General features: G+C 39.2%; 1 non-coding gene across 1 annotated transcript; it reads right to left on the bottom strand.

The window, feature by feature from the left end:
* Nucleotides 1-205: 205 nt before the first annotated feature.
* Nucleotides 206-343, bottom strand: LOC119940521. Its single transcript, XR_005454994.1, has one exon. It is a non-coding gene; the product is annotated as a small nucleolar RNA SNORA7 (small nucleolar RNA).
* Between the last annotated feature and the right edge of the window lie 7,287 nt (nucleotides 344-7,630).

Genomic DNA, 7,630 nt, shown 5'->3' with positions numbered 1-7,630 from the left:
TGTTTCTGTCTCATAGCGACACCATGGACACATCTCTCCCAGAACGTCCTGCTCTCCATCTGCAATCGTTCTGGTAGTGGATCCATAGAGTTTTCTTGGTAAAAATATGGAAGTGGTTTACAATTTCCCCCTTCTACACAGTAAACTTGAATCTCTGCTCTCGACTCTCTCCCATGCTGCTGCTGCCCAGCAAGGGTGAGTTTTGACTTATAGCAGATTGCCTTCCACTCACTAGCCACTGGCCAAGCTAGGAATGGAATGGGTGTGCCTCTACTTGACTCTTCCTCCCATAGGTGAGACTGGTAGAGTACTGGAAACTCTCCAGGTGCAACCCTGAGAGGGAACCCTTTGTTAGAGTGTTCTCTAAAAGGCAGTCTCTTTGTTCTCTTCATTCTCCTGTGAAGAGGATAATAATAATAATAATGTTGACATTTGTTGAGCGCTTACTATGTGCAAAGCAAAGTGCTGAGGGGATACAAGGTGATCAGGTTGTCCCATGTGGGGCTCACAGTCTTAATCCCCATTTTACAGATGAGGTAACTGAGGCTCAGAGAAGTTAAGTGACTTGCCCAAGGTCACACAGCAGACGTGGTGGAGCTGGGATTTAAACCTATGACCTCTGACTCCAAAGCCCGTTCTCTTTCCACTAGGCCACACTGCTTCATTGACTTTATCAGCGGCCACTTCTCTGCTGCGTGGCCTTTGGCAAGTCACTCAACTTCTGCTAGTTTCCTCAACTGCAAAATGGGGATTAAATACCCACTCTTCTTCCCTCTTAGCCTGTGAGGCTCATGTGGGACAGGTTCTGCTGTCTGACCAGATTATCTTGAAGCTATCTTAATGCTTAGTACTCTGTTTAATATATTCCAAAATTATTAGTATTATTATGACAGCAAATACAAATTATTTTAACTCTACATCATGCATTTTTGCCTGTGAAAATTAGATGCACTGCAGAGTAATTCAAGGGAGAAGTAATTGAAGTGCCTAAATAATACATTCCTCTCTTTCTGAAAATTACGGGAACTAAAGCAAAGCATCAGTGCGTTTATTTCTCTGAACTATGTCACTTTTGTGACTTTTTATAAAGCCAACATTGGATTTCATTTTCTGGAAAAGATGTGCTTAGTTGATTGCTTTGGGGGTTTTTTGTGCTTATTTCTTTGATAAGAGGATATTCTAGAGATGGCAGAGAAATTCACGTCCAGCCACGATTCTAACACAAACCATCTGGAAGGCAGGGGAACTCTATTCTAAATCTGGCTCTGCCACTTGTCTGCTGTGTAACCTTGGGCAAGTCACTTAACTTCCTTGTGCCTCAGTTTCCTCGACTATAATAAGGGGATTCATTTTGTGTTCTTTTATGTATCCTCCTTGTTTGTAGCTTCCTTGCTTCAATTTCACTAAAGGAGTTGTTTGAATGCTTTTCTATTCACTCATTCTCCTGACAAGCCCCAGCCATAGAAGTATGCAGCTACAAATACTGTTGCAGTGGTAGTACACTCACTAATGGCGATAATATTTAGAAGCAATAACGCACTTTTTAAGAAGTAGTAGTATTCATTAAGCACTTACTGCATGCAAAGCACAGGAAAACATACACAGGTGAAAATTTGACCCCTGTCCTTAGCTGCCAAGGGGTAAGAATAAGTGAATGATACATGTTAAGAGCTTACTATATACCAAGCACTGTTCTAAGCACTGAGATTGATGCCATATAAGAATCAGAAACAGTCTCTGCCCCATAAGGAGTTTGCAGTCTGAAGTGGCGGGGAGGGAAGATGGATATTAAATTCTAAATTTACAGATGAAGAAACTGTGGCACAGTGAAGTTATGCAACTGACACAAGGTCACACAGCAGGTAAATAGCACAGATGAGATTAGAACTCAGGTCTCTTGACTCCCAGTCCTGTGTTCTTTCCGTTTGGCAATCCTGCTTCCCAATGGGGCATCTTTGGAATGTCCAGATCTCTCAGATACGTAAGGGATTGGATCCTCACATTTTACTATAGAATTTCAATTTGATGCAAAGGTGGCTACAAACCATAAACACGAGGGTCATTCTGCAGCCTCTAAAGGTGGATCCAAGCAATGAATGAGTTGGATTCTCCAGGTGTGGATCTGGTTATGCAGTTCCATCCATATCCTGATCCCAGAGAGAAGTTACAGCATCTCTGTACCCCTCCCCAATTCTCCAAATGCTTACTTCACTCGAGGAATCACTGGGTTGAATCGAAACAAAATGCAGGTTGTCAGGCTGAAACTCAGAGGTTGTGAGAGTGGAAGGATAGAGGAGGAAACATTTAGCACAGTGCTCAGTTTGTATCATTGATTGAAGCTTTGATAGAGTATCAAGGATTGAAGCTTTCACACTTGGTTTCACCCTGTGGAAGGCCCTAAGTGCCTTCCCAGTCGTTTGGACCCTGCTTTAGAATGAGATTGGGTTGGAAGAGGGGATGCATTCTTGATAAGAGGGGTTCCCTTCCTGAATCCTTTAAATACCCCATATTTGCACTATGGACTATATGCCCGTACGTATGTAAAGCCCTGATACTTTAAATTCAGGAGACAAATCTACAAATTTGAAACTTTTTCACATACTTCTGAAGAAGAATAGTTTCGCTCTTTTCCCAAACTGTACTAATTTTTGTTACTTTTTCTGGGCCTTTCTCTTCCTTCTGGCACCAAGGGCAATTAGTTGAATTGATTTTCTACTCCTCACTAATTTGTCATTGCAGGTGTTCCTTTTCCAAAGTCAAAAAAGAAATGAAAATTTCCTAAATTAAAATAAAGTGCTTAATACAGCGTACTGCACAAAGTAAGTGCTCAATCAGTTTCATTGATTGGCCTCAATTCCTCTTGATCAGGGGCAGAGCTGGAAGGGATTATCAAAGCTGTAGTCATTCTACTATGGCCTGGTATCCTAAATTTAGAAAGCCAGACAGGAAGACTACTGCTACAAACAAAATCTCTGACTTGCCAATGAACTTCATCCCATTCCTTCAGTACAACTCTAGATATTTTATGTTAATTTGGTGGCACGTGAGAAATAAACAAGAGCAAATATTTTACACATTTCTTTTAAATATGAAAATATGTCTCATGGTTTTTAAAACATTTGAAAAGCTGTCAACAGAGAGTGAGGGAGAGTTAGTTGTTATTTATGAATTATTTTTAGAAACCACAATTGAGCTTCTACATTAATGTGAAGTAGTATTCTCTCAAAGCAGAGAGTTGTGATTCCAGTTTCAAAACTGGCTTATCGTTCAGCCTCTCCCAAATTAGATTGCTACTCACCAAGATGATTCCAACTATTTTTGAATGCACTTCATGGCTCATTCATTCTCAATAGTATATTCTAATGTCAGTATGATTTCAGACAATCAATTTATTCCAGGAATTCTAAATTGTTGTGGTTCTGATTCTTGGAGCCAAAGTGTAATCAGGGATATACTGAAAACTGCAACACTCAAGCCTGATCCAAACCCTGCCCATCTCTTAGGGCTCTTGATTAAGTCCTAATGCAAAAGAACAGCTGCTCTGAGTTAGTGACCTTCTGGTCTATAAGTTACATCTTACAGGGATGAAAATTGATTTCTGCATCTTGGCAAGGAAAGAAGTATTGCACAGTCCTTTGCACTCTCACCGTCACTGAAAGTAGCATTTGGAAACACTGAGGTGATAGAAACTGCTATAGCTTTTGGAATTGTATCATTATTACTAGAACTCATGATTTCTCTTTTTAGAGCGGTGTTGATGTTAAATATTCTCCAAGTGATTTTCTTATGAGATGTTATTAAAACATAGACTTTTTCCTCTTTTCTCTTTAAATGTTAAATGAAGTCATTTACCTAATAAAGCCTCCAAGGTAGTTGCCCAGATAATCCAGGAGAAACTTTTCAGTTTGGAAAAATATGATTCACCTTGTCAGTTTCCCATTTTGGAACCCCTCATGAAAGAAATGTAGTAAGAGCCACAGAGGCAAGGTAAAAGGCCAACAGATAAAATCTATTCGGGACATTAAAAAAACTTAAGATTGTGAACATTGCTATCAACATCAGCATCAAATAGATTTGAGTAGGAGAATAGGTGAGGTGGGAGGCCAGTTGTTTTTTTGGGAAAAAAAACCCAAAAACCTTTCACTCCTACACATTTATAAAGACTAAAATACTTTGGTTCAATAAGTACCCTGAACCTTTCACCATGTGAGTTTCTCTAATCCTACCCATTCATTCATTCAGTCATTGATTGCAGAGCGTTAAGCGTTTGGGAGAGCGCATTATAGCAATAAACAGACACAGTCCCTGCCTACAGTGAGCTTACAGACTAGAGAGGGAGACAGCCCTATTAGAATCCTATGGGGGAAACCCCCTAAGGGAGTGAAGTTGGGTTGATTCTCTGCTGCTGTCTCCCAACTTCTCCATACATGTGTTACTATGCCACATTGTTCTGGAGGTTTTGCTTCATTGAATCATTAGTTTCTCTGCCCACTCTGTTTACAATTTCTTCATTTTGGCTCTCCATAAAGCATCTGCTGATGTCCATTCTCCTCCCATGGCCATCCCAGAAACCTGATGACCTTTGTTTCCTTGAACTGTTTGAGATACTGCCTTGCCAATTGAAACATTGAACACAGTATGTACATGGCCTTCATGGAACTGTTCTGGAAGTCAGATGTACCTCGGGGCAGTCTTCACACCAATGAAGAGGAACACTGAGGCATTTTAATTGCTTTTTTGATATTCTGCTCTATTTTAAGTAAATGCCTGAGGTGGCTTAGGATATAACCTTGGTTTTTTTCCAGGCTAAATGTGTCAAAGTGCTCACCTATGTCTTTGTTAAAACAATCCACAGTCTGTCCTAACCAAGACTTTCCTCCACCTAAACCCTTTTTGGATTTTGTCAACCCAAGGTATTCAGGCTTCTTGAACACTTTTGGGGTGGGTTTAAAGGCAAGAAACCCCGAGATTACTTGGTAATCCCTCCCACCACCCCATGATTTGAATAATAGTCCCCCAAATTAGCACAGAAATTTAGGTGGAGTTCTTATCCTCAGTGCTAACTTCTGCAATATCGCAAATTAACCTATGACCAAGGACGAAATCACTAAACTTTGAAACATGAAGAATGCCTTCTACTTCTTTCAACATAAGTGATTATTGTCTTCCAATAGTAGATAAATCAAGTCCAAATCCACAAATAATAATAATAATAGTAATGGTACTTGTTAAGTGCTTAAAATGTGCCAAGCACTCTTCTAAACACTGTGGTAGTACAAGTCAATCAGGTTGGACACAGTTCCTGTCCCACATTAGGCTTACATTCTTCATCCCCATTTTTTACAGATGAGTTAACTGAAGAACAGAGAAGTTAAGTGACTTTCCCAAAGTCACACAGCAGACATATGGAAGAGCTGGGTTTAGAACCCATGACCTTCTGACTCCCAGACCAGTGCCGTATCCACTAAACCATACTGCTTCCCATGCTACTTCTGAGAGAGCAATAAATGTGTTAGCATAATTAAGTACAGAAAAAGAGTATAAAACAATGCTATGTGCAAAATGGTTCACTGTAATTTTAACATAAACTATTACCCCCCCTATTCTTAATTCACCAGGGAAGACCCATTCAGATAAACTGTTGATCTTAACTTAGCTCACAGGGTTTGAAACAGTTCTGAATGTTGATTGTAACATTTCTCCAATTCACCTAAGAGATATTTTTTTGGTTTCCATTAGATTGTAAGTTTATTATACGGATATCCTTCTGGAAACTTGCAAATCTTTAAAAACAAATATTGAGCACAAGTTAGATTTAGATGAACAATCCTTTCAGGTAGTAATTCTATGATAAAACTGAAGCTATACAGCTTGTGATTTTCACCCAAAAGGAAATGAAAATTAACTGGTAGCCTACAAAGTGATTTAAAGTCATCACTTATTATGGTGGCTCCACAGAATTTATTTCAGTAATATGAGAAAACAGCATAGATTAAAGGATAAATTAATTCTGAGCAAGTGGAACAAGGATTTGCATGGCATACTCTGGCTAGTCTTCTGGCAGTGGAGATTTTCTGGAGATATCCTCTACAAGAAATTATTTTTGCTACGTTCATTAAGAATCTTAGACCCAGACACTTAGTACAGCAGTTTGCCCTCAGTAAGCATTCAGCAAATACCACTGAGTGATCATATTCCCAGGGAAGAGAAATAGCACCTGGGAAGCTGTGAAATGATGGTAGAAAAGGATGAAATACTGACTTTTGGGAGAGTTTTGTAAACAAAAAGTCTACTTCTTGGTGATTTTACCCCTGGATTGGTTATGAACTCACTTTGCACTTTGGCACTTTGCACAAAGACCTTTATGCACTTTGCACTTTGCACAATGAATACCTATTGCACTTTTACATCTTTCCTACATACCTTATTGATTAAACACTAACTCATAGACATATCCACTTCCCCTTCTTCTCCTTATCTGAAAATTATTTTAGTATCTGTGCCCTTGTTACATTGTGAATTCCTTAAGGACAAGGATCATGTATACTACCTCTGTTGCAATCTCCCAAGTTATATACGTACGTAGACACCTATCCTTAGATTTTGTTGCTTCCGGAACTGCAGTTTATTTTAAAATCCAACTCCCCAGCTAGACTGTAAGTGCCTTAAGAGCAGGGACTGTGGCTACTTTAATATATGCTTTCCCAAGTGCTTAGCATAGTGCTCTGCACAGAGTAAAGGCTCAATAAATACCAGTGATAGGTGAATCCCAAGTGCCTCGAACAATGTTCTGCACAGAGTAGGTACTCAATGAATACTATTGATTCACTGATTGATTGATCTCAGAACATTGGTCCCCTGCAGAAAACTCATGAGAAGCAATTCTACATTTACAGAAATGCCAAAGAAAACCACAAACCTCCCCCAACCAAGTAGCTGGTTGGGGAATGAAATATGGCCCAGCAATGATTGCCACAGGCCTTCAACATTTATGAGTCTGAAAGTCAAAGAACAGATTTGATCCTTGTGGTCAGGGACTGTGTCTACCAACTCTACTGTATTGTACTTTCCCAAGCGCTTAGTATAGCACTCTGCACACCATTGATGGATTGATTGAGTGAGTGAGTGACATTCTGGCAAATGAATATTGACAGAAACCTCACTATTCATCAGTTGTCTTGAAGAGCATGCAAATGTTCAATTCTCTCCCTCAGAGAGAAATGGCAAGTAATGGATGGGGATCATTTTGAAAAAGATTAGAGAGGTAAAAAAAAAAAAAAGTGTAGAGAAAAAGGGAGTAAAATCCATGTTAGGCTTTGTTAACTGAAAGTTATCTTCCAATTTTGAACATTTGAATTCAACAGGAATACTATATATTTTTAAATTTAGGTGACAACCAGCACATTCAATTATAGTCAATCCTGTTTTATGCAAATTAAACATTTCTCAATAAGAGGTTCTTAGTGAGAGGAATGACCCTTTTCAGTTGACAAGGTCAACTCAAGAGTTTTGACATGCCAGAGTTGATTTGAGTTATCAATACTGAGTGTTTATATTTCTCATTAGGCAGCAGCTGTTGTTCCTTTACAAATATATCAGTAATTTCTTGCCTGGAAAGTTCTTCCTCCCA

Source organism: Tachyglossus aculeatus, chromosome 18 (assembly GCF_015852505.1).
Source record: "Tachyglossus aculeatus isolate mTacAcu1 chromosome 18, mTacAcu1.pri, whole genome shotgun sequence".
In the NCBI taxonomy this organism is placed as follows: domain Eukaryota; kingdom Metazoa; phylum Chordata; class Mammalia; order Monotremata; family Tachyglossidae; genus Tachyglossus; species Tachyglossus aculeatus.
This window is presented reverse-complemented; position numbering and strand designations above follow the sequence as displayed.